The 19,949-nt window shown below is 35.8% G+C and overlaps 1 non-coding gene across 1 annotated transcript; it reads left to right on the forward strand.

The window, feature by feature from the left end:
- The first annotated feature begins 220 nt into the window (after positions 1–220).
- On the forward strand, positions 221–327 carry LOC128070699 (U6 spliceosomal RNA). The gene has a single exon (XR_008201670.1). It is a non-coding gene; the product is annotated as a U6 spliceosomal RNA (small nuclear RNA).
- Positions 328–19,949: the final 19,622 nt, after the last annotated feature.

Below are 19,949 nucleotides of genomic sequence, written 5' to 3' on the forward strand. Positions count from 1 at the left end.
AACTTGGCTTATGGTGCAAAAATTTATGATTATTAAATATATTATCAGTCTTTAGGAATAATTCTTGGTCTATCTTGACTCCTATTTGCAACTATCCTCCTAAATTTTGAAAATGACATTAGAAGAGCAATTTATCCTTTGGCTATTCATTGTTCCTACATACCTTATTTACCTTCCTTTCTTTTTTACCCCACTCATATCCACTTGGAAAGATGACCTAGTGCTTGCTTCGGCAGCACATATACTAAAATTGGAACGATACAGAGAAGATTAGCATGGCCCCTGCGCAAGGATGACACGCAAATTTGTGAAGCGTTCCATATTTTTACACCAATACAGCATACTAACACATATATATGGAATTTAGAAAGATGGCAATGACGACCCTGTATGCAAGACAGGAAAAAAGACGCAGCTGTGTATAACGGACTTTTGGACTCAGAGGGAGAGGGAGAGGGTGGGATGATATGGGAGAATGGCATTCTATCATGTATACTATCATGTAAGAATTGAATCGCCAGTCTATGTCTGACGCAGGATACAGCATGCTTAGGGCTGGTGCATGGGGATGACCCACAGAGATGTTATGGGGAGGGAGGTGGGAGGGGGGTTCATGTTTGGGAACACATGTAAGAATTAAAGATTTTAAAATTAAAAAAATAAAAAACTATTAAAAAAATAAATAAAATAAATAAATAATAAAAAAAAGAAAACTTCATGGATAATATATAACTTTCATTATAAACTAAAAATACCTGCTTACATATTTTAATCAAAATAATTTAAGAGGTTGTATTGGATATATTATTTTTTAAAATTTAGCTATATTATAATTAAATCCAGTATTTTATTTCTGAAATTGATTCAATGATTCAATGTCCAGATATTGCGGTAGACTAAGTGGCTTTTGCATATTGCAGTATAAAAACTTAGACTTTGAAACTAGATTTATTTGTAATCAAGCCCATTTCTGTCAATTTCTCAATGCCATACCATAGTCAATAACTAATTTTTAAAAATATGCATGATCAATTGGAAGCCAGTAAAATCATGGCTTGTAGTAAAACTTGAGTATTAAAGCTAGCTATGTAAATGTAAAATTAGTGGTGTTAAAACACTAACAAAAAAATTTACAGAACAAAAATGTGGTTAAAATTACTGAATAATTAAAAGTCCTATTGAAACTTGAAATGTAAAATTTTGCTAAATTAAAATTATATAACAGAAAATACGTCACAGGAAAAGTTTAGAATATATCTGTGTGTATGTGTGTTTCTGTATACATATAAACCATTTAAAATTATTGAAACATATTCTTGATTTTGTATTAATATCTTGCTTTATATTATATAAATTATCTTCATGATTTTTTTGAAGTGGCAAATTTTCTAATAATATGAATAAGACCTCTGTAAAATGAAGTATATAGAGTAATTCACAAAAAAAAAAGATGACCTAAAAGCTACAATTTGTTGATGAATATTTTTAATATTAATAATGACAATATGTAGTATGTGCCAGCCTAAGCCTTTCATTCATTAGCTAATTTGACATGCACCACATATTTTATGATATAATTATTCTAATATTTAAAGATGTGTAAAGTGAAGTTCAGCACAGTCATTCTGTGGTTGAAGTTTCAAACTCTGATATGTCATTTTTCAAAATCAGTGCATATTGTATATTTTTGGAGTATTTTTCTTTCTTTCTTTTTTAGTATTTGGCTTGTGAAACATCAGAAGGGCTCCCACTGGAGAATACAGTGTGAAACATACATTTATATAGAAAATAAACACAATATCTCATTGTTCTTTGAGTTATGACTGTATTATGCTCATCTGTTCATCTTTGCTTAAAATTGGTTTAGATAAATATTGTGAAGCTGTTCTGTCACACAGGCATAGACTAATTTGTATTTTACATGAGGATAAGAGAGGAAATTGTGTTTTCATGGAAATGCCCATTAGTTAATGTGAATGACAGAAAAAATATGAAAGTGGTAATACTTTGTTCTTAAAGTGTCTTTCATCATAGCATTTCCAAAGGTGAAAAAAAAAAAAAAGGCATTAAGGTTCCCTGCTGCTACTGCTAAGTCGCTTCAGTCCTGTCTGATTCTGTGCGATCCCATAGATGGCAGCTCACCAGGCTCCCCCGCCCCTGGGATTCTCCAGGAAAGAATACTGGAGTGGGTTGCCATTTCCTTCTCCAATGCACGAAAGTGAAAAGTGAAAGTGAAGTCGCTCAGTCATGTCTGACTCTTAGTGATCCCATGGACTGCAGGGATTTTCCAGTCAAGGCTCCCTAGACATTCCCATATAGCAGTACAGGAATTATGAGTCTTACTCTGCAAATTTATAAGCTCTACTATAAAAAATTAAGTGGGCTGACTGTGACTGATTGAAGATAAAGCTAAAAAAAACACTAATTCCATGTACATTTTTCTGATCAACCAACAAACAAGGGTCTTTCACATTTATTCTTTACCATTTCCAACATTGTCATCCCAGATCAAGCTCTGAGAAGTAGTCACAAAAGACCTCTAACCATTCTTCCTACATTCACAGTCTCCATAATTCAATGTATTCTGCACATTAGTAACAGATACAGCTTCCTAGAGTATTATGATGATTTTATCTTTCTTACGCTCACTTTCCTTATGTGTAATTCTCTTGCTGGCCAAATGAAATCTTCCTTTCATACTTTTTGGACCCTGAAGGAACTTTAGATCTGATATGTCTGTCCCTCATACTTGACAGATAGAAAAACTGAAGACGAAGCAGGGAAAATAACTTATGTAAAGCATTGATTTTCTAAAGCTCTTTTCAGCATAGTACATGACAGTCAGTGATGACTTGTCACTTAAAAATAAAATACAAATTATGCATCAAATTCCTTTCAAATATAAATCAAACCTACTTTCCCAGTTTTATCTATTACTGTTCCTCTGGATTACAACCCTTCATGAATGCACATGGAATATTTTTATATAAATTTTCTTACTTACATATTTCCTATTTTATTCTTAGTCACTGATTATAAAACTATTACCCTTTCTTTCAAATGTCAGATTAGACATTACCTTGGTCATCAAATTTGGAATTTGATGCTGTTGACAGTTATTATTAATGCTATTGAAAATGTTTAGTGTCTTAAAGCATATACCTCATTCTATCACTTCTACCCTTTCTATCTTAATTGTAAGCTTCTTGAACACAGATTCTGATCCATGTACAGCTATGCTTCCTTTGCAACACGTTACAGAGCACATTGCATATAATAGATATAAAATAAATATTTGTAGAATGAATAGATACATAAATGAGTTAATTACCAAGAATTATCAAGGTTTCTTTCTTTATTTTATGTAACACCAAAGCATCCACATATTTAGAGCATCTGGATGTTTGGCTTCAAATAGTAAAACATATGTATGATTAAGAGAATTTTCTTACATTTTCTCTGGATGGTTTGGCATTGGTAAAATAGCTAAACTCTCTCAAATCATACTATCCAATTTGGTGTGGGTTACAGTAATTTTTAAAAAAAATTGATTGAATAAAGGGCCTCATAAAATAACTATTCAATTAAAAAAAAAACTCAATAGGAGTCAATTTTCTGCAAATAGCATCAGTCAAACCTAAATAAAAAATATGGTTGTGTGTATGCACCTGTGAATGTTCTTTTCCTATCGAAGCTTATTTATATGAATCTGTATGCACATTTTTTGATATTTTCTTTTTATTGCAATGCTCAGATGGATTATGCATCAGCCATCAACAATCTGTTTATAAAAGAGGGAACGCTCCGGGCATTGTCAGTAAGATTGTCTTCATATCAGTGCATACTAATGAACATTTGCTGTTCAATAAAACTGCTGGAGTCTGCAAAAGTAGATACCTGATAATATATTTATTTTACTTTATATAAGAATTTGTACTTACAAGAAATGGTAGAGGAAGTAGGTAATCATATTTTATACTACTCTGGGTAAATATTTGTAGAGGGAAAAAAGAAGCACAGAGGAAAAAAAAGGAAAGAATACACTTCAAAAACATACTGTAATGATACATAAAATATTACAATATGTTGGAAAACTAAAATGTTAACAACTTTTCATGTCACAGAACATAAAATTCTTCAGTAACTCTCTTTATTTAAAACTATATGTTTATTTATGACTACTTAAACTTTCATGCCGCTTACACTTTCTTTAAAGTATATTTCTGGTCTTGGGCTTTCCTGGTGGCCCAGTGGTAAAGAATTCACCTACCAATGAAGGAGACATGGGTTTGATCACAGATCTGGGACGATCTCACATACTATGGATCAACTAAGCCCGTGCATCATAACTTTTGAGCCTGTGCTCTAGTGCCCGGGAGCTGCAACTACTGAGCCCACATGCTGCAACTGCCCGCATGCACTATAGTCTGTGCTTTGTAACATTACAAGCAACTGCAAGGAGAAGCCTGCACACCTCAACTAGGAAGTAGCCCCCACTCATTGCAACTAGAGAAAAGAACATACAGCAACGAAGACCCAGCACAGATAAATCACTTTCTGATTTCTATCACAGTATTTTTCCTGTACCTCATCTTCAAGAATAATACAGTATGTATTCCTTTGGGTTTAACTTCTTTAACTCAATACAATTATTTTGTATTGTGACAAAAAACCCATAGCATGAGATCTATCTCAACAAATCTTTAAGCGTAAAATATGATTTTGCTAACTAAATGCACATTAATGTCAAAACACACCTCTAAAACTTTTTCATCTTGCATAAATAAAACTCTATACTTAATGAATAGCAATCCCCTTCCCCGTACTCCCTTCAGCCTTTGTCAATCACCACTCTCTGTATCTGCAAGCTTAGCTATATTGAATAATTCATATGAGTGGAATCATGCGGTATTTGCCCTCGTGTGACTAACTTCTTTCACTAGGCGTAATGTCCTCAAGTTTCCTCCACTTTGTGGCATATGGTAGGACAACCTTCTTTTTAAAAACTGAGCAAAAAATGACATATATATCATATATATCATCCAGTGACTGACATTTAAGTTGTTTCCATCTCTTGGTTACTGTGAATAATGTTTCAGTGAACATGGAAATGAAAATATCTCTTTGAGAACTTATTTTGCAAATTTCTTGAATAAATACCCAGAAGGGCAATTGTTGGATCATATGGAAGTTCTAGAATTAATTTTTGAAGGCCCTACATATTGCTTTACACTTTGGAGAAATTTATATTCCAAGTTTTTTCTCCTTTTTAAATTGTGTTCTGCAATTATCATTATTGATGTAGGAGTTGTTCAGTTCAGTCGCAGTCATGTCCAACTCTGCAACCCCAGGGACTGCAGCATGCAACGCCTCCTTGTCCATCACCAACTCCTGGAGTTTACTCAAACTCATGTCCATTGAGTTGGTGATGCCTTCCAATCATCTCATCCTCTTTCCCCTTCTCCTCTCGCCTTCAATCTTTCCCAGCATCAGGGTTTTTTCAAAAGTCAGTACTTCACATCAGGTAGCCGAAGTATTGGAGTTTCAGCTTCAACATCAGTCTTCCAATGAATATCCAGGATTGATTTTCTTTAGGATGGACTGGTTGGGACTCCTTGCAGTCCAAAGGACACTCAAGAGTCTTCTCCAACAGCACAGTTCAAAAGCATCAATTCTTTGGCACTTAGCTTTCTGTACAGTCCAACTCTCACATCCATACATGACCACTGGAAAAACCACAGCCTTGACTAGAAGGACCTTTGTTGGCAAAGAAATGTCTCTGCTTATTAATATGCTGTCTAGGTTGGTCATAATTTTTCTTCTGAGGAATAAGCGTCTTTTAATTTCATAGCTGAAATCACCATCTGCAGTGATATTGGAGCCCCCCAAAATAAAGTCTGTCACTGTTTCCACTGTTTCCCCATCTATTTCCCATGAAGTGATGGGACCAGATGCCATGATCTTAGTTTTCTGAATGTTGAGTTTTCAGCCAACTTTTTCACTCTCTTCATTCACTTTCATCAAGAAGCTCTGTAGTTCTTCTTCCCTTTCTGCCGTAACTGTGGTGTCATCTGCATATTTGAAGTTATTGATATTTCTCCCTACAATCTTGATTCCAGCTTGTGTTTCATCCAGCCCAGTGTTTCTCATGATGTACTCTGCATATATGTTAAATAAGCAGGGTGACAGTATACAGCCTTGACATAATCCTTTCCCGATTTGGAGCCAGTCTGTTTTTCCATGTGCAGTTCTAACTGTTGCTTCGTGACCTGCATACAGATTTCTCAAGAGGCAAGTCAGGTGGTCTGATACTCCCACATCTTGAAAAATTTTACACAGCTTTGAAAGACTTTGGCATAGTCAATAAAGCAGAAATCCGTGTTTTTCTGGAACTCTCTTGCTTTATTGATGATCCAGCGGATGCTGACATTTGATCTCTGCTTCCTCTGCCATTTCTAAATCCAGCTTGAATATCTTGAATATCTGGAAGTTCACAGTTCATATACTGTTGAAGCCAGGCTTGGAGAATTTTGAACATTACTTTACTAGAGTGTGAGATGAATGAATTGTGTGGTAGTTTGAACATTCTTTGGCATTGTCTTTCTTTTGGATTGGAATGAAAACTGACCTTTTCCTGTCCTGTGACCACTGCTGAGTTTCCCAAATTTGCTGGCATATTGAGTGCAGCACTTTCACAGCATCATCTTTTAGGACTTGAAATAGCTCAACTGGAATTCCATTACTTCCACTAGCTTTGTCTGTAGTGATGCTTCCTAAGGCCCACTTGACTTCACATTCCATGATGTCTGGCTCTAGGTGAGTGACTGTAACATCGTGATTTTCTGGGTCATAGAGATCTTTTTTGTATAGTACTTCCATGAATTCTTGCCACCTCTTCTTAATATCTTCTGCATAGGTCCATACCATTTCTTTCCTTTATTGTGCCCATCTTTGCATGAAATGTCCCCTTGCTATCTCTAATTTTCTTAAAGAGATGTCTAGTCTTTCCCATTCTATTGTCTTCCTCTATTTTTGTACTGATCACTGAGGAAGGCTTTCTTAATTTCTCTTTGCTATTCTTTGGAACTCTGCATGCAAATGGGTATGTCTTTCCTTTTCTCCTTTGGTTTTCACTTCTCTTTTCACAACTATTTGTAAGGCCTCCTCAGACAGCCATTTTGCTTTTTTTGCATTTCTTTTTCTTGGGGATGGTCTTGATCTCTGTCTCCTGTTCAAGTTCATGAACCTAGTCCTTAGTTCTTCAGGCGCTTTGTCTAACAGATCTAATCCCTTGACTTTGTCACTTCCACTGTATAATCGTAAAGGATTTCATTTAGGTCATACCTCAACTGTCTAGTGGTTTTCCCTACTTTCTTCCATTTAAGTCTAAATTTGACAATAAGGAGTTAATGATCTGAGCCACAGTCAGCTCCTGGTCTTGTTTTTGTGGACTTTATAGAGCTTCTCCAAATTTGGCTGCTAAGAGTATAGTCAATCTAATTTCAGTATTGACCATCTGCTGATGTCTTTGTGTAGAGTCCTCTTGTGTTGTTGGAAGAGGATGTTTGCTATGACCAGTGCATTCTCTTGGCAAAACTCTGTTAGCCTTTGCTTTGCTTCATTCTATACTTCAAGGCCAAATTTGCCTGTTACTCCAGATGTTTCTTGACTTCCTACTTTTGCATTCCAGTCTGCTACAGTGAAAATGACATCTTTTTTTTGGGAGGGGGTGTTAGTTCTAGAAGGTCTTGTAAATCTTCATAGAACGGTTCAGTTTCAGCTTCTTCAACATTACTGGCTGGGACATAGCCTGTGGTATTGAATGGTTTGCCTTGGAAACAAACAGAGGTCATTCTGTTGCTTTTAAGATTGCATCCCAGTACAGCACTTTGGACTCTTTCGTTGACTATGAGGGCTACTCCATTTCTTCTAAGGGATTCTTGCTCACAATAATGGATATAGTGGTCATCTGAGTTAAATTCACTAATTTCATTCCATTTTAGTTCGCTGATTCCTATAATAGCGACATTCACTCTTGCCATCTCCTGTTTGACCACTTCCAATTTACCTTGATTCATTGACCTAACATTCCAAGTTCCTATGCAGTATTGCTCTTTACAGGATGGGACTTTGCTTCTATCACCAGTCACATCCACAACTGGGTATTGTTTTTGCTTTGGCTCTATCCCTTCATTCTTTCTGGAATTATTTCTCCACTGATCTCCAGCAGCATATTGGGCACCTACAGACCTCAGGAGTTCATCTTTCACTGTCATATCTTTTTGCCTTTTCATACTGTTCATGAGGTTCTCAAGGCAAGAATACTGAAGTGATTTGCCATTCCCTTCTCCAGTGGACCACATTTTGTCAGAACGCTCCACCATAAACCATCTGTCTTGAGTGGCCCTACAAGACATGGCTCATAGTGTCATTGAGCTAGACTAGGTTGTGGTCCATGTGATTAGATTGGTTAGTTTTCTGTGATTGTGGTTTTCAGTTTGTCTGCCCTCTGATAGAGAAGGATAAGAAGCTCATGGAAGTTTCCTGATGGGAGAGATTGACTGAGGGGGAAACTGGGTCTTGTTCTGATGGGTGTGGCCATGCTCCATAAATCTTTGATAGAATTTTCTGTTGATGGATGGAGTTGTATTCCATCCGTGTTATTTACTTGGAGCCAAACTATGGTGGAGGTAATGAAGATAATGGCCACCTCCTTCAAAAGTTCCCATACATGTATTGCTACACTTAGTGCTCCTAACCCTGCAGCAGGCGACCACTGACCCAGATCTCTACTGGAGACTCTGGGACACTCTTGTGCAAGTCTGGGTCAGTCTCTTGTGGGGACACTGCTCCTTTCTCCTGGGTCCTGGCATACACAAGGTTCTGTTTTTGCCTTCCAAAAGTCTATTTCGCAGGCCTGTTTAAGTTCTGGCAGCCCTATGGTGCTATTAATGACAACCTCCTCCAAGAAGGCTTATGCTATACCCAAGTCTGCTGCACCCAGAGCCCCTGCCCCTGTGAAGTTCACTGTTGATCTGTACCTCCAGAGGAGACCTTCAAACACAGTTCTATCTCAGTCTCTTGTGGGGTCTCTGGGTCAAATAAACAAGGTTTGTTTGAGCCCCCTGAGCATCTCTGGTGGGAAGGAGGTTTGATGCTAAACGAAATTTTCCCCTCCTACCATCTTGCTGGGGCTTCTCCTTTGCCCTTGGATGTGGGTTATCACCTCACAGCCACTCCAGCACTGTGCAGCTGCCACTCCAGCACCTACCATTTTGCTGGGGCTTCTCTGAGCTTGGACATGGGGTATCTCCTCAAGGCCTCTCCAGTGCAGTGCAGCTGCCACTTTATATAGTTTGGATATTAATCTCCTATCAGATATATAGTTTGCAAATATTTACTCCCATTATATAGGTTACCTCTTGATTCTGGTGATTCTTTGCTGCACAGAAACATTTTAGTTTGATATAGTATCACTTATTTGTATTTTCTTTTTTTTTTTTTTTTGCTTTGTTTTACTTTCCTGCACTATTAAAGTCATGTTCAAGAAGTCATTGCCAAAATCATTGTTATAATTCATTCCCATATGTTTTCTTCTAGGAGTTTTATAGTTTTAGGTCTTAGGTTCAAATCTTTAGTCTATTTTAGGTTTGTTTTTGTGTGTTGTGTAAGAAGACATAGGTCCAACTTTTTTTTTTTTTTTAATGTGGATATCCAGTTTTTCTAACACCACATGTTAAAGAGACTATCTTTCGTGCTGTGTAGTCTTGGTTCCCTTGTTGATATCATTTGAACATACATATGTGGATTATTTTCTGGGCTCTGTATTTTATTCCATTGATATCTGTATCTGTTTTTATGCCAATACCACTCTGCTTTAATTACTATAGCTTTATAACATAGTTTGAAATCAGAGTGTGAGGCCCCTAGCTTTGTTCTTCTTTCTCAAGATTATACCCATGGTGGATTCATGTTGATGTATGGCAAAACCAATAAAATATTGTAAAGTAAAAAAGTAATAATAATAAAATAAGGTGAATAATAAAAAAAGGATTACTTTAACTATTTAGACTCTTTTGTGGTTTCGTACAAAGTTTAGGATTGTTTTATATCTATGGAAGATGCCAATAAAATTTGATATGGATTGCATTGCATCTGTATATTGCTTTGGGTAGTATGGACATTTTAATGATATCAGTTTTCCAGTCCATGAACATGGAATATCTTTCCATTTGTTCATATTTTATTCAATTTCATTAATGTCTTACAGTTTCTAAAACATAGGTCTTTCACATCCTTGGTTAAATTTATTTCAAAGTATTTTATTCTTTTTGGTGCAACTGTAATCAGGATTGTTTTCTTAATTTCTCTTTCTTATAGTTTGTTATTAGTATAAATAAATATGACAGATTTTTGCTTATTGATTTTGTATGCTGCAACTGTACTGAATTTGCTTATTGGTTCTAACACTTTTTGATGGCTGCTTTATAATTTTATATGTATATCATATCAACAGAAAACAAGGACAGTTTTACTTCTTATTTTCCAATTCGTATGCCTTTTATTTCTTTTTGTTGCCTAATTGCTCTGAATAGGACTTCCAATACTATGTTGACTAAAAGAGACCTAAGTAAACATTTTCGTTTTGTTCATGATCTTATAGGAAAATCGTTCAACTTTTCACCACTGAGTATGATGTTACCTGTGGACTTATCATGTATAGCCTTTATTATGTTGAGGTATGTTTCCTTCATACTCATTTTGTTGAGAGGTTTTGTCACAAATAGATACTGAGTTTTGTTAAGTGCCTTTTCTGCATCTAGTGAGATGATTACATGATTTGTGTCATTCATTTTGTTGATGTCATGTATCACATTGATTTACAGATTTTGAACCATCCTTGCACATCGGGAATAAATCTCACTTCATCATGGTATATGATTCTTTTATTGTAATTTTGATTTGCCAGTATTTTGTTGAGGATTTTCGCATGTATGTTCATCATGGCTATTGGCCTGTAATTTTCTTTTTGTGTGTGGTATCTTGACCTGATTTTTGTATTCAGGTAATTTTGACTGTAAAATATATTTGGAAGAGTTCTCCCTCTTCTATTTTTTGAGACAATTTGGGGTGGTTTTAATTATTAATTGACTGTTTCATAGAATATACTATGAACTAATGCTACCTGGTCCTGATCCTGAACTATGATTTTTAGGCAGTTTTTTATTACTATATCAATTCTCTGGCTAGTAATTACTCTGTTCAAATTTTCTGTTTCATCATGACTCCATTTTCGTAGGTTGTATGTTTCTATGAATTTATCCATTTCTTCCAGGTTGCACAATTTGTTGGTATGTTACACTTTCATTTGTCTCAATTTGCTTTTTTAAATTTCTTTTTGACCCATGTTTTATTAAATGGCATATTATTCAGTTCAGTTCAGTTCAGTCACTCAGTCCTGTCCGACTCTTTGCAACCCCAAGAATCGCAGCATGCCAGACCTCCCTGTCCATCACCAACTCCCAGAGTTCACTCAGACTCGTGTCCATTGAGTCAGTGATGCCATCCAGCCATCTCATCCTCTGTCGTCCCCTTCTCCTCTTGCCCCCAACCCCTCCCACCATCAGAGTCTTTTCCAATGAGTCAACTCTTCACATAAGGTGGCCAAAATACTGGAGTTTCAGCTTTAGCATCATTCCTTCCAAAGAAATCCCAGGGCTGATCTCCTTCAGAATGGACTGGTTGGATCTCCTTGCAGTCCAAGGGACTCTCAAGAGTCTTCTCCAACACCACAGTTCAAAAGCATCAATTCTTCAGCGCTCAGCCTTCTTCACAGTCCACTCTGTATATTCATGAATTTGTGTGATTAATTTCTAGTTTCATACCACTGTGGTTAGAAGATAGTGTCTGTTCTCTTGAAAGGATTATTGTCAGCTACTTAGTGCTTGTTTAATTAGAAGCCTACTCCCCTGATCTTGTCTTGATAATAGCTACAAGGTCTCCTTCACAGAAAGACAGAACTCTTGGGTTTGTTGCCTCTTGCTATGACCTCAGGAAAATAGCTGTCTAAGGACTCTTTCTATGTTGGCTACAGATCTGCGGGACCCATAAGCATAAGCTCCACTGGCTCCCAGAGCCAGGTGATATAGAAGTGTCCCCTTGTTGCAGTCTTAAAAATTGGGACACTGGACAGGAATATGAACTTCTTTTTTGGTGACATCAATTATTATAGTCTTATGTAACCAGAAACACAAGCTCACTTGGCCTCCAGGCCTAGGCAATTGAAAAGAGTCTCCTTGGCAGCAGCTGTAAAATTTAAGGCACCAAATACATGTAAAGATTTGCTCCTGGAAGATACCTGTGCTCTAGAGCACGGCAAAGGGAGAGATCAAAGATGGTTCCTACTAGTCTCTGCCCTCAGAGAGTGTTCTAGTAAGTCCTAGTTTGTGTTAAATTAAATGTTTGCACCTCAGGCTAAAGTTTTACTATAACAAGGTTAGTCTCTTTCAAGTTTGACTTTTAGTTGCTGCCTCTGAGTTGAAGCCTGGGGTGGGTGAGTCCAATCATTCCCTCTCTTAAGAGGAATTTTTTGGATTGCTACTGTCTTGTGGCTCTCAGGACACAAGCCTTGTTGGTTTTCAAAATTAACTGTTTTGAAGGGTGGTCATCTCTCAAGTGCATGTTTTAAAAGTTGAGGTACCCAGTGTAGGGTTTGAACCTTTCACTTCTCAGGGAGAAGCTCTGGGTTTTGAGTTTCCTCCTGTTTGTGGGTCACCACACTGGGCTTTCCTGGTGGCTCAGAGGTTAAAGTGTCTGCCTGCAATGTGTCAGACCTGGGTTCGATCCCTGGATCAGGAAGATCCCCTGAAGAAGGAAATGGCAACCCACTCCAGTACTGCTGCCTGGAGAATACCATGGATGGAGGAGCCTGGTGGGCTACAGTCCATGGGGTCCCAAAGAGTTGGACACGAGTGAGAGACTTCAATTTAATTTTCACTTTCACACTGTGGTGGGATTTATGATGAGAACGTGTCCCAGCCTCACTTACACACTTTGATGTGATTTTTACTTGCCTGATATGTACTTATCACTCAATCAGACTTTAGCTTTCTTTTTTCTTTTTCTTTCTTTTTTTTTTATGAAATAATTGTTCTATGTGTAGTTTTAGACTCAGTGTGTCTACAGGAGAAGGAGAGTTCAGTATCTTCCTTTATTGCCATCTTGAACTGGAATCAACCCCGATTTGTCTTTTTGTTGTTGTTTTCTATTATACTTCTAGTCTCTGTTTCATTTATTTCTGCTCTAATCCTTACCATTTCCTACCTTCTGCTAATTTTGGATTTAGTTCATTCTCAATTTTTAGTTCCTTGAGGTATAATGTTAGATTGTTTAATCATGATCTTTCTTCTTTTTTTTTTTTTAATGTAGACAGCTTCCCTGATAGCTCAGTTGGTATAGAATTCGCCTGTAATGCAGGAGACCCCAGTTCGATTCCTGGGTCGGGAAGATCCACTGAAGAAGGGAAAGGCTACCCACTCCAGTATTCTTGGGCTTCCCTTGTGGCTCAGTTGGGTAAGAATCTGCCTGCAATGCAGGAGACATGGGTTCAATCCCTGGGTTGAGAAGATCCCCTAGAGAAGGGAAAGGCTACCCACTCTAGTATTCTGGCCTGGAGAATTCCATGGACTATATAGCCCATGGGGTCGCAAAGAGTTGGACATGACTGAACAACTTTCACTTTCACTTTAACAGTATAAACTTCCTTTCTATTCCCTGCTATGTCCCAAAGCTCTAGTGTATGGTGTTTATATTTTATCTCACAATATTTTCTATTTCCCTTTTGATTTCTGGCTTGATCCGTTCCTCCCACCCCGCCCCCCCACCCCCCCTGGAGCATGTGGTTTAATTTTCATTTATTTGTGAATTTATCAGCTTTTCTTCTGCAACTGATTTCTAGTTTTATACCATTATGATCAGAGAATACAACTGGCAATATTTCAGTCTTAGGTTTGCTATAACTTGCCTTGTGATCTAGAATGTAATCTACCCTGAAGAATATTCCAAGTGTGCATGAGAAGAATGTGTATTCTGCTACTGTTAAGTGGAATGACTTCTTATGCTTTCTGCATTATTTGGGCTATAGCATTAAGTTCTCTTTCTTATTGATCTCTAGCTGAATGTTCTATACATTAGTGAAAATGAGGTATTGAAACCCACTACTCTTATTGTGTCATCTATTTCTCCCTTTGGTATTGTCAATGTTTGCTTCATATATTTTGCTACTCTGATATCAAGTTTACATATATTTTTAGTTGATATGTCCTCCTGGTGAATTGGCTTTCTTATATAATTTTTTGTCTTGTGGCATTTTTTTTGACTTAAAGTATAATATATTTCTCTGTTAAAAGTATAGTTACCCATGTTCCCTTTTGGTTACCGTTTGCATAGAATATCTTTTCCCATTTCTTCACTTTTTTTAACTTTTTATTTTGCATTGGAGTATAGCTGATTAACAAATTATGTTGTGATAGTTTCAGGTGAACAGTGAAGATATTCAGTCATACATATACCTGTATCCATTCTACCCCAAACTCCCCACTCATCCAGGCTGCCACATAATATTGTGTAGAGTTTCATGTGGTATACAGTAGATCCTTGTTGGTTATCCATTTAAATGTATCAGTGTGTACATTTCTGTATGTGTGCTGTTAAATCTAAATAGTGGACCTCGTATAGATAGTATGTAGTTGGATGCTGGTTTATTATACAACTCAGTCACTCTTTCTTTTGATTGGGAAGTTTAATCCATTTGTATGTAAAATAATTACTTACAAGGAAAGGTTTCTACCATTTTGCTAACAATTCTTTCCTTTCTTATTGCTCTTTTGTTCCTTTTTATCTTTCTTGCTATTTTGCTTTGTGATTCATTGACTTTTTGTTATGACATGATGTGACTCCTTTCTCTCTCTCTCTTTTTTTTTTTTTTTTTTTGTGTGTGTGTATCTTTATATATTTTCTTTGTGATTACTATGGGGCTTACATGGGGCATTTTAGAGTTATAACTCTGCATTTTCTTCTACCTTTCCTTGACACTTCATGTTATTAATGTCACCGATTATGTCCTTTTATATTGTTTATCAATGAACATATTTTATAGTTATTTTTATACTTTTACTTTTTGACCTCTATAACAGAATAAAAGTGAGTTACATATACTCTTACAGTCTTACTCACTATTTGTCTATATATTTACCTTTATCAGGGAGCTTTATGCTCTTATATGCTTTTTTTTTGTTGCTATTTATCATCATTTAACTTCAGTTTGAAAGAATTCCCTTGGCATTTCTTGTAAGGAATTTCTTGTGGTGATGAACTCCCTCAACTTGTGGTTTGTCTGGGAAAAATCTTTGTCTCTCCAGTTTTGAAGGACAGTTTTCTTCAAATATAATATTCTTGGTAAAAAGCATCTTTCTTTCAGCAATTTAAAATATGCATCCCTTTCTGGCCTGCAAGATTTTTGCTGAAAAATCCACTGATAGTCTTATGAGGTCTCTCTTGTACATGATGAATTGTTTTTATCTTACTACTCCCAATATTCTTCTGGTCTTTGACACTTTAAAATTTGATTACACTGTGCCTTGGTGCAGACTTCTTTAGAGTCTTTCTAAATGAAGTATCTCATTCTTAAATTTGAATGTCAATTTTCTTGACTAGATTTATACAATTTTTGTCCATAATTTCACAAAAAAGCTTTCTGACCCTCTCTCGCTTCTCCTCTGGAACTCCCATAATTTAAATATTAGTCTATCTGATGGTGTCTCATAGGTGCCTTAGGCTTTCTTTACTCTTTCTCATTACTTTTTTAGTTTGCCTCTCTGACTGGATAAATTCAAATAACTTGTCTCTAAGTTTATTCTTTTGTTCTCCTGCTTGATCAAGTCTGCCACTGAAACTTTATAGTAGATTATCCAATTGAGTCTTCTTTAGCTCCAAAGTTTCTATTTAGTTCTTTTTTACATTTTCTATATCTGTGTTGATATTCTCATATTGTTAGCTTACATCATTTTATTGAGCTTATCTAGCATCTTTATCATGATTATTTTGTATTCTTTGTTAAGATAATTCATAGAGTTCTCTTCCATTTTGTCATTTTTCATAGATTTATTTGTTCTCTTGATTTGTCTATGACTTCCCTGATAACTCAGTTGGTAAAGAATCCACCTGCAATGCAGGAGACCCCAGTTAGATTTCTAAGTCAGGAAGATTCACTGGAGAAGGGATAGGCTACCCACTCCAGTATTCTTGGGCTCCCCTTGTGGCTCAGTTGGTAAAGAATCTGCCTGCAATGCGGGAGACCTGGGTTTAATCCCTGGGTTGGGAAGATCCCCTGGACATGGGAAAGGCTACCCACTCCACTATTCTGTCCTAGAGAATTCCATGGACTATGGGATTGCAAATAGTCAGACACGACTGAACAACTTTCACTTTTTTCTTATCCGTTTCTTTAGTGCATTATAGCTTTGTGTGGTAATCTGCACGCTTGATAAAGTAGCTGCTTCTCCTAGTAGTTATGAACTGGATTCCTACAGGGAAAGTACTTCACCAGTAAGCCCAGCTAGCAATCTGGGGGCCACTCAAACTTTTTCTGTGGATGTGTGTGTCTTCTCCAGACTTTTGTGTATAAATTTCCAATTTAAAGCATTCACTGGCTTCTTTTTTCTGCATCTTGTAATCTCTTTTGCCTTTTGGTATCTGTTTGCAGTATGGCAGCTTTTCTGGAATTTTAACAAATTGACTCACTTTTTTTTTTTTTAATCTCTGCCCCCCACCCCCCAAGTGTCTAGAGTATGCCAGTTCATTCAGCACTCTTATTCAATTGAGCCACTTAACCAGTCACTTGGGCAGTGTCCTGAAAAGCTAGAACAGTAAATTCATACTCTACTCTTCTATTTCTCCCCAAGGAGAGAAATTGGCCCCTATCTGCTATACTATGGCTCCTCTAGAGCATCAGCAAGCACCTTCATCTTTCTTTTCTTCTCCCAATATGCTAGATCCAGTCAGTTTTATGAAACAAGTGAAACAGAAATCAATCCCTCTGACAGTCTCCCCCAAAGCCAGAACGCAGGATGCTTGATCCAACTCTTTATATTCCCAAGGAGAAGCCAGGAATTGAAGATAGTTTCTCCTGCTTATTCCACACTGAGCCAAGTGGAAGGACTGTGGTGTGTGATATAATCTAAACTGTGTGTGGTATAATCTAAATTGATGCCTCTGTTTTCAGTGGCCTCCCAGCTGGTGCCCTTTAGAATCAGCACTTAGATTCAGTCAAGACAGAAATCAGTTCATCAGGAAGAATTGTATGTTTCAGTGTTCTCTCTCTTTCTTTTCTCAGGGAGGGCAGAAAACTCTTGAAGTCAGAGTTTTCTCTTTATCACAGCACACTGAGTGAGGAGAGGGAGTATGGTGAGTGAGTGCCATGGATCTGCCTACAGATTGCATGTAGTTAATTTTTCCCTTGACTGGGGAGCAGGAGTCTCTTAACGAATTTAAGGATTTCTCAGAAAAGAAATTTAGCCTGTATATTATTGGTGAATTTATGTCTCCAAGGGTATAAGGAGGTTCTGGGACCTCTGCCATATTGGTTAATTTGCTTAATATTTTGTAATTTCATATGTTATGTTGCATGTTTCAGTATTATATTCATTTTCATTGCTAAGTAACATTCTGTTGCATTGAAATACCAGGTTTTTTTTTAATTTGATTTTAATTATCAAATGTTATATATTATTTAGATCTTTTAATCCAAAAAATCTAGACTCACTGCTTCTGTCCAAGGACAGCATTCCATTAGAAATTCTCTATGCAAATGAAGACTTAGAGATAATGATAAGGCTTTGGGATTTGAAAGTAAAACATGCATTTTATTTTATGCTATAATGTGCCAAATTAAATATTTGGGGTCTCCAGGTGGCTCATTAAAGTAGTATGAGTTGTACTATCTTCTGTTCATTCTCTGGGTAAAAATGAGTATTACAATAATTCAATCTATTTCTTTCTAGAGTAACCAAGAGAATCCCTCCTCATTGATTGATTTGACTTTTGGATTTCTAGTATATTTAATATAATAATTGGATAGATGAAAATAAACATAAGAGTTAAGACACTACTGAAAATTTGTCATGAAAATCAAATCCAGATAAAGTACTAAAATACTCAACCATAAAAACAGAAAGTCATAATAAAATTTTCCTTATATCCCTGAACTCAGATGCACATAATATGTTTAACTGTAAACATTAACACATTCAATTTAATAATACAGACAAAATGTTCTTAATTTCTGTTAAAAATAATAAAAGTAATATTTAGTGTTCTTTTAAAAAACTTTCAAAAGTACTTTCCAATTGTTTTCAGATATGTCTGAATTATCCCAAACATGCAAAAGAGTTGAAATTTATAAATATAAAAACAATAAAATGCACAGAATATGAAAAGCAAATAAGCAAAAACTTCTTCTCATTTGGAAAAATTTTTTAAATATAAATTTATTTATTTTAATTGGAGGCTAATTACTTTACAATATTGTACTGGTTTTGCCATGCATCAACATGAATATGCCACAGGTATACACATGTTCCCCATCCTGAATCCCCCTCCCTCCTCCCTCCCCGTATCATCCCTCTGGGTCAGAATAAAACATTTATTTTCTTAAATACTCCATAGAGTGCAAAGGCATAGGATAAATCTTAGCTGAAAAACAAAGCAAGTTGATTTTCTTAATACTCCTGACACAATTAACTAAACTGAATAATCAAATATTGCCAGGAGCAAAACTCTTATTATATTGAATTAATATTTTTATTTATTACAATGCTAATTTAAATTATTTAAATTAAATTTAAATTTAAAAAAAGACTACTTTGCCTAATGTCTCCGGAGCTGTCATTGAAATTAAAAGGACATTAGTCAATGTTTAACTTGGCAGTAGCAAATCATCTTTTACAAAGTCCAGGAAGATCTTTTTAAATTAGTTTACTCTTTCTTCACAGTGATCTTAATCCATGTGCAATTTTGATGTTTTTTAAAACAAAATACTGGTAAAACATTCTTTTGATAAAAATAGAGAAAAAATTATTATCATTAGAGAAAAAAGTATTATCATTAATCTCGAATTTATTCTTTTAATCTCAAATTTATGCAATAGAAGATTAGGTGAGTACAGTATCTCAAGTGCTATATGAGGAATGCAGTTTAGAACTATAATATTCATGATAAAGTGCCAAAATACCAGGTTAAAGTCAAAATTTAAGGAAGGGATGAAAGAGTTTATTTTCTTGTCAATAAGAGATGAATAAATAAAAGAAAGGACCTATATACAACTTGAGTTTATAAAGTATAAAGCCCACATAAAATAGGCTGTATTGATGATATGACATTTTTTCAATTATGATAAAACTTTGACTAAATGGGACACATCCATATAAAACCCTCAAGCATCAAGTAGATATCAAGAAGGACAGGAAAGAAATTTCCAACTTTTACAAAATATATTGCTATGTCAATTACACATATTTAGGTCACACAGTGTATTTTGTAATGACTTTAGTAACAGCAGTTAACAAACTTTGTGGGGGATCTTGTAATACTAAATTTTTATTGGAGGATAGAATAGTGAGGTTCTTCTCTAATGGTTAATTTTACTTTGATTAATCAATTTTCTTCTAGAATGGAAATTGCATTCAAGGAAGTAAGTCATATTGAATATATAGCAGTGGTACATTTTTTAGTACATATTTCAATAACTCATCATAAGAGCTCAAAGTAGCAAATTCTGAATTCTGACAAAGATGTAAGTGAGATGATCCTGTGAAACATCTGGCAGAAGTTGTCCTTTCCTATTTCTTTGAATCTATATATTAGTCTATGTTTTGCTAACCCAGACAGTTTGT

Source organism: Budorcas taxicolor, chromosome X (assembly GCF_023091745.1).
Source record: "Budorcas taxicolor isolate Tak-1 chromosome X, Takin1.1, whole genome shotgun sequence".
NCBI lineage: Eukaryota > Metazoa > Chordata > Mammalia > Artiodactyla > Bovidae > Budorcas > Budorcas taxicolor.